At 41.0% G+C, this 6,337-nt stretch overlaps 1 pseudogene; it reads right to left on the bottom strand.

Annotated features, from left to right (window-relative positions):
• Positions 1 to 1,614: 1,614 nt before the first annotated feature.
• The window catches only part of LOC111968212 (rho GTPase-activating protein 44-like), a 43,892-nt pseudogene continuing 39,169 nt past the window's right edge, over positions 1,615 to 6,337 (bottom strand).

Consider the following 6,337-nt stretch of genomic DNA (forward strand, 5'->3'; position numbering starts at 1 on the left):
AACTAGGAAACTATGTTGACTCAACTGGTTTTTGCCTCAAGGGATGGTGGTCCTCGTTTTACTTACCAATTGACAATCATGAATACATCCCTTATAATATCTCTACTAGTCAGACTTGCTGCACACTGTGATGCAGCACTTTCCGTTTAGACATACCGTATATCATTACATTCTAGGCTGATGACTCTGCACTTTTAATCTAACATTCCTCTAAAATAGATTTAACCTTGAATCTATGTCACTGCTATTACAACTACTGTACTGTATAAAACTTGTGACTGATAACTGTGCAACGCTTACTGCATTTTGTTATGTGTGAATCTGGCAATATTGTGGTCAGGACCAGAACAACAAGGACAAGTTAAAATATATATATATGTATATATATACAGTATATCACAAAAGTGAGTACACCCCTCACATTTTTGTAAATATTTGAGTATATCTTTTCATGTGACAACACTGAAGAAATGACACTTTGCTACAATGTAAAGTAGTGAGTGTACAGCTTGTATAACAGTGTAAATTTGCTGTCCCCTCAAAATAACTCAACACACAGCCATTAATGTCTAAACCGCTGGCAACAAAAGTGAGTACACCCCTAAGTAACAAAGTGTCAATATTTTGTGTGGCCACCATCATTTTCCAGCACTGCCTTAACCCTCTTGGGCATGGAGTTCACCAGAGCTTCACAGGTTGCCACTGGAGTCCTCTTCCACTCCTCCATGACGACATCACGGAGCTGGTGGATGTTAGAGACCTTGCACGCCTCCACCTTCCGTTTGAGGATGACCCACAGATGCTCAATAGGGTTTAGGTCTGGAGACATGCTTGGCCAGTCCATCACCTTTACCCTCAGCTTCTTTAGCAAGGCAGTGGTCGTCTTGGAGGTGTGTTTGGGGTCGTTATCATGTTGGAATACTGCCCTGCGGCCCAGTCTCCGAAGGGAGGGGATCATGCTCTGCTTCAGTATGTCACAGTACATGTTGGCATTCATGGTTCCCTCAATGAACTGTAGCTCCCCAGTGCCGGCAGCACTCATGCAGCCCCAGACCATGACACTCCCAMYACCATGCTTGACWGTAGGCAAGACACACTTGTCTTTCTACTCCTCACCTGGTTGCCGCCACACACGCTTGACACMAWCTKAWYYRRWTMAGWTAATCTTGGTCTCATCAGACCACAGGACATGGTTCCAGTAATCCATGTCCTTAGTCTGCTTGTCTTCAGCAAACTGTTTGCGGGCTTTCTTGTGCATCATCTTTAGAAGAGGCTTCCTTCTGGGACGACAGCCATGCAGACCAATTTGATGCAGTGTACGGCGTATGGTCTGAGCACTGACAGGCTGACCCCCCACCCCTTCAACCTCTGCAGCAATGCTGGCAGCACTCATATGTCTATTTCCCAAAGACAACCTCTGGATATGACGCTGARCACGTGCACTCAACTTCTTTGGTCGACCATGGCGAGGCCTGTTCTGAGTGGAACCTGTCCAGTTAAAYCGCTRTATKGTCTTGGCCMCHGTSCTGCAGCTCARTTTCAGGGTCTTGGCAATCTTCTTATAGCCCAGGCCATCTTTATGTARAGCAACAATTCTTTTTTYCAGATCCTCAGAGAGTTYTTTGCCATGAGGTRCCATGTTGAACTTCCAGTGACCAGTCAGTATGAGGGAGTGTGAGAGCGATGATACCAAATTTAACACACCTGCTCCCCATTCACACCTGAGACCTTGTAACACTAATGAGTCACATGACACCGGGGAGGGAAATGGCTAATTGGGCCCAATTTGGAAATTTTCACTTAGGGGTGTACTCACTTTTGTTGCCAGCGGTTTAGACATTAATGGCTGTGTGTTGAGTTATTTTGAGGGGACAGCAAATTTACACTGTTATACAAGCTGTACACTCACTACCTTACATTGTAGCAAAGTGTCATTTCTTCAGTGTTGTCACATGAAAAGATATACTCAAATATTTACAAAAATGTGAGGGGTGTACTCACTTTTGTGATATACTGTATATATATATATATATATACTTTAAATCAATATTTATATTTTTCATATATTCATATATACAGTTGAAGTCGGAAGTTTACATAGACTTAGGTTGGAGTCATTAAAACTCGTTTTTCAACCACTCCACAAATTTCTTGTTAACAAACTGTAGTTTTGGCAAGTCAGTTAGAACATCTACTTTGTGCATGACACAAGTAATTTTTCCAACAATTGTTTACAGACAGATTATTTCACTTATAATTCACTGTATCACAATTCCAGTGGGTCAGAAGTTTACATATACTAAGTTGACTGTGCCTTTAAACAGCTTGGAAAATTCCAGAAAATTATGTCATGGCTTTAGAAGCTTCTGATAGGCTAATTGACATCATTTGAGTCAATTGGAGGTATATATGTGAATGTATTTCAAGGCCTACCTTCAAACTCAGTACCTCTTTGCTTGACATCATGGGAAAATCAAAAGAAATCAGCCAAGACCTCAGGAAAAAAATTGTAGTCCCCACAAGTCTGGTTCATCCTTGGGAGCAATGTCCAAACGCCTGAAGGTAGCACGTTCATCTGTACAAACAATAGTACGCAACTATGAACATCATGGGACCACGCAGACGTCATACCGCTCAGGAAGGAGACGCGTTCTGTCTCCTAGAGATGAACATACTTTGGTGCGAAAAGTGCAAATCAATCCCAAAACAACAGCAAAGGACCCTGTGAAGATGCTGGAGGAAACAGGTACAAAAGTATCTATATCCGCAGTAAAACTAGTCCTATATTGACATAACCTGAAAGGCGGCTCAGCAAGGAAGAAGCCACTCCTCCAAAACCGCCATAAAAAAGCCAGACTACGGTTTGCAACTGCACATGGGGACAAAGAAAGATCATACTTTTTGGAGAAATGTCCTCTGGTCTGATGAAACAAAAATAGAACTGTTCGGCCATAATGACCATCGTTATGTTTGGAGGAAAAAGGGGTAGGCTTGCAGCCGAAGAACACCATTCCAACCGTGAAGCACGGGGGTGGCAGCATCATGTTGTGGGGGTGCTTTGCTGCAGGAGGGACTGGTGCACTTCACAAAATAGATGGCGTCATGAGGATGGAAAATTATGTGGATATATTGAAGACACATCTCAAGACATTAGTCGGGAAGTTAAAGCTTGGTCGCAAATGGGTCTTCCAAATGGACAATGACCGCAAGCAAACTTCCAAAGTTGTGGCAAAATGGCTTAAGGACAACAAAATCAAGGTATTGGAGTGGCCATCACAAAGCCCTGACCTCAATCCTATAGAAAATATGTCGGCAGAACTGAAAAAGTGTGTGCGAGCAAGGAGGCCTACAAACCTGACTCAGTTACACCAGCTCTGTCAGGAGGAATGGGCCAAAATTTACCCAATTTTTTGTGGGAAGCTTGTGGAGGGCTACCTGAAACGTTTGACCCAAGTTAAACAATTTAAAGGCAACGCTACCAAATACTAATTGAGTGTATGTAAACTTCTGACCCACTGGGAATGTGATGAAAGAAATAAAAGCTGAAATAAATCATTCTCTACTATTATTCTGACATTTCACATTCTTAAAATAAAGTGGTGATCCTAACTGACCTAAGACAGGACATTTTCACTAGGTTTAAATGTCAGGAATTGTGAAAAACTGAGTTTAAATGTATTTGGCTAAGGTGTATGTAAACTCCCGACTTCAACTGTATATACAGTATGTGTGAATATAAAAAGGCGAGAGGATGAAATATATACAGTACCAGTCAAAAGTTTGAACACACCTACTCCTACTACCTACTATGGAATCATGTAGTAACCGATAAAGTGTTAAACAAATCAAAATATATTTTAGATTTTAGATTCTTGCCAAGAGTGTGCAAAGCTGTCATCAAGGCAAAGGGAGTATACTTGATTTGTTTAACACTTTTTTGGTTACTACATGATTCTATATGTGCTATTTCATAGTTTTGAGGTATTCACTATTATTCTACAATGTAGAAAATAGTAAAAATAAAGAGAAACCCTTGAATGAGTAGATGTGTCCAAACGTTTGACTGGTACTGTATATATTTCATCCTCTCGCCTTTTTATATACACACATACACAGAGGCTTCAGTATTTACAATAGTGTTGTGATGGATAAAATATATAGCACTTGAACGTAAGTGCATGAAAGAGCAGCGTTTATTGTGGCTTCCAAGCACTAATCAGTGTTATGGATGGAACGTTTCTAAGGAGACCATAGGTTTGTGTTGGTCATGGGCGGGCCCCTCACCTTTGAACCCCATTACTGGATCATCAGATTGGAACATTGATATTACGTGTTGTGGATGTCAATCATACTCCTCTGCACCGTAATCATCGTTATAAATACTTTCAGCACAACAACAAATACTTATTCACATTCCTCATCATCAAATTCCTTATATGGTGGATTCCTCTTACTAAAGGGGGGGGGGTATAGGGAACTGAAACAGTAACCGCCGTATAATTTCAATGAGAGCCTATTCTTATTCCCTGCGTGATAGAATATAAACATACGTTCTAGCACCAGAAGAAATGTATCTATATTCAGGATAACACCCACACATACAGGACCGCACTCATATACACACTTGCTCTAACAAAAAAAGTGTTCAATATTGGCTTTCAAACAGCTGAGAAGGCTCCCCAGTGACAGGCTCTTGCCAGATAAGGCTCTCAGGGCGCTTGTTAAAGAAGCTGAGGCTGAGGGCAGACCACAGAGAGGAGGTATAGTCCCACCCTGCACATTCCACTCATACTCACTTTTCAGCATTCCTTTTATATAGAATTATTCTGTTTGTTCTGTTTCTATGTCCCATTCCCTCTACAGCCTCTCCTATGATAATGTAGAATCAAGTACATGCTATACTGTAGAATATCTGTAATACCGTATTTATAATTCTATATCTGTATACCTATGTTTGTATTCTTATATTATATGACACATATAATATCTCTTGTATCACTGTTAATATCATATACTCTGAAATGTACAGTATAAACAGTAATTTTAAATAGTAAATACTATATTACCCATATTTAACTTCCCATCTAACAGCCAAATGCAATCTTAATCTCCCTTTGAACAGTGTGATTGGGGATTCAAGCTCAAACTGGTCTTGCAGTACCATATATATTTTCTATGGCAGAACTCGCCACTTAATGATGCAGCACATTTCCAAACACATCACACAATTCACAAACACACATTCAGCCAGGAAGGAACAAGGGGTTGCCAGTGATCTCAAAGTACGAGGGATGGTTAAGGATGGCGTCAAAAGGAATGCTATAGACTTGGTGACAGGGAGAGGAAATCAGAAATCTACTGTCCCTTTCCTTTACTACTACACTCACAAGAGTAGAATCCATTCCACCGAGCAAATCATTTTCATGTCTTGTATGTGAAGTTAGAGGCAATATTGCAAATGACTCAAATAAGGCAAAAGTAATGAAAAATAAACGCAATTGTTGAAAAAGAAAAGTCTTAAAAATTAACGCACCACAGACAGAATCAAAGGAATCCAGTCAACATAAAAACAAAGCATTGTGTCCGATTCTGTGTATCAAAAGTTCCTCCCCCCACAGTCTCAGAGAGAAACTCTCTGGATGTGGATATACTGTATGTATTTTCTGTATTCATATATATTTCAGGTTATAAGATTAACTTTGTTTTACAGGGCTGAACCCGGTGTTTGGTCGCTATGGGTGGAGGTGAGGTCTGGAGTGAGTCCCATTGAGTCAAAGGTCAGAGAACGGGTCCTGGGGACAGGCTGGAACAGTAGGGCTGGGGGTGGAAACTCGTGATGTCATAGTATCGTGCTCTCAGACTCTTCCTCTGACTCTGTCTTGGGGGTAGGCTGGACCACCGCCACTGAGTTCCTGTAGGGGACCATCTTAGGCTCATCGAAGATGCCATCCAGTTCCACGTTGATGATGGGGATATCCAGGTTGCAGAAAGAGTCTGAGTGGTCAAAGATCAACATGAGAAGAGAATAGAGAATAAGAGATAGAGAAAATAAGGGTTGCTTAGAATAAGTCTGTTCCCAGACATGATTAAGTCAATGCTGAATGATGCATTACACACAGTAGGGAGGTGCTCGGGGTAGGTTTGTAATACTGCAAATTTCATGTGAAGAAAGAACAATTGTTCAAGGTGTGGATAACAACAATTCCCCAACAGTGTCCAGCGCAGTCACCACAAGCATTTATACTTTGTCTTTGATCTCACAGTCATGTGAGAATGATGACATCCATTGTGTAACACTTGAAATGGACAACAACCAGTGAGTGGACAACAGGAAGTG

This window comes from Salvelinus sp. IW2-2015, linkage group LG8 (genome assembly GCF_002910315.2).
Source record: "Salvelinus sp. IW2-2015 linkage group LG8, ASM291031v2, whole genome shotgun sequence".
NCBI classification, from domain to species: domain Eukaryota; kingdom Metazoa; phylum Chordata; class Actinopteri; order Salmoniformes; family Salmonidae; genus Salvelinus; species Salvelinus sp. IW2-2015.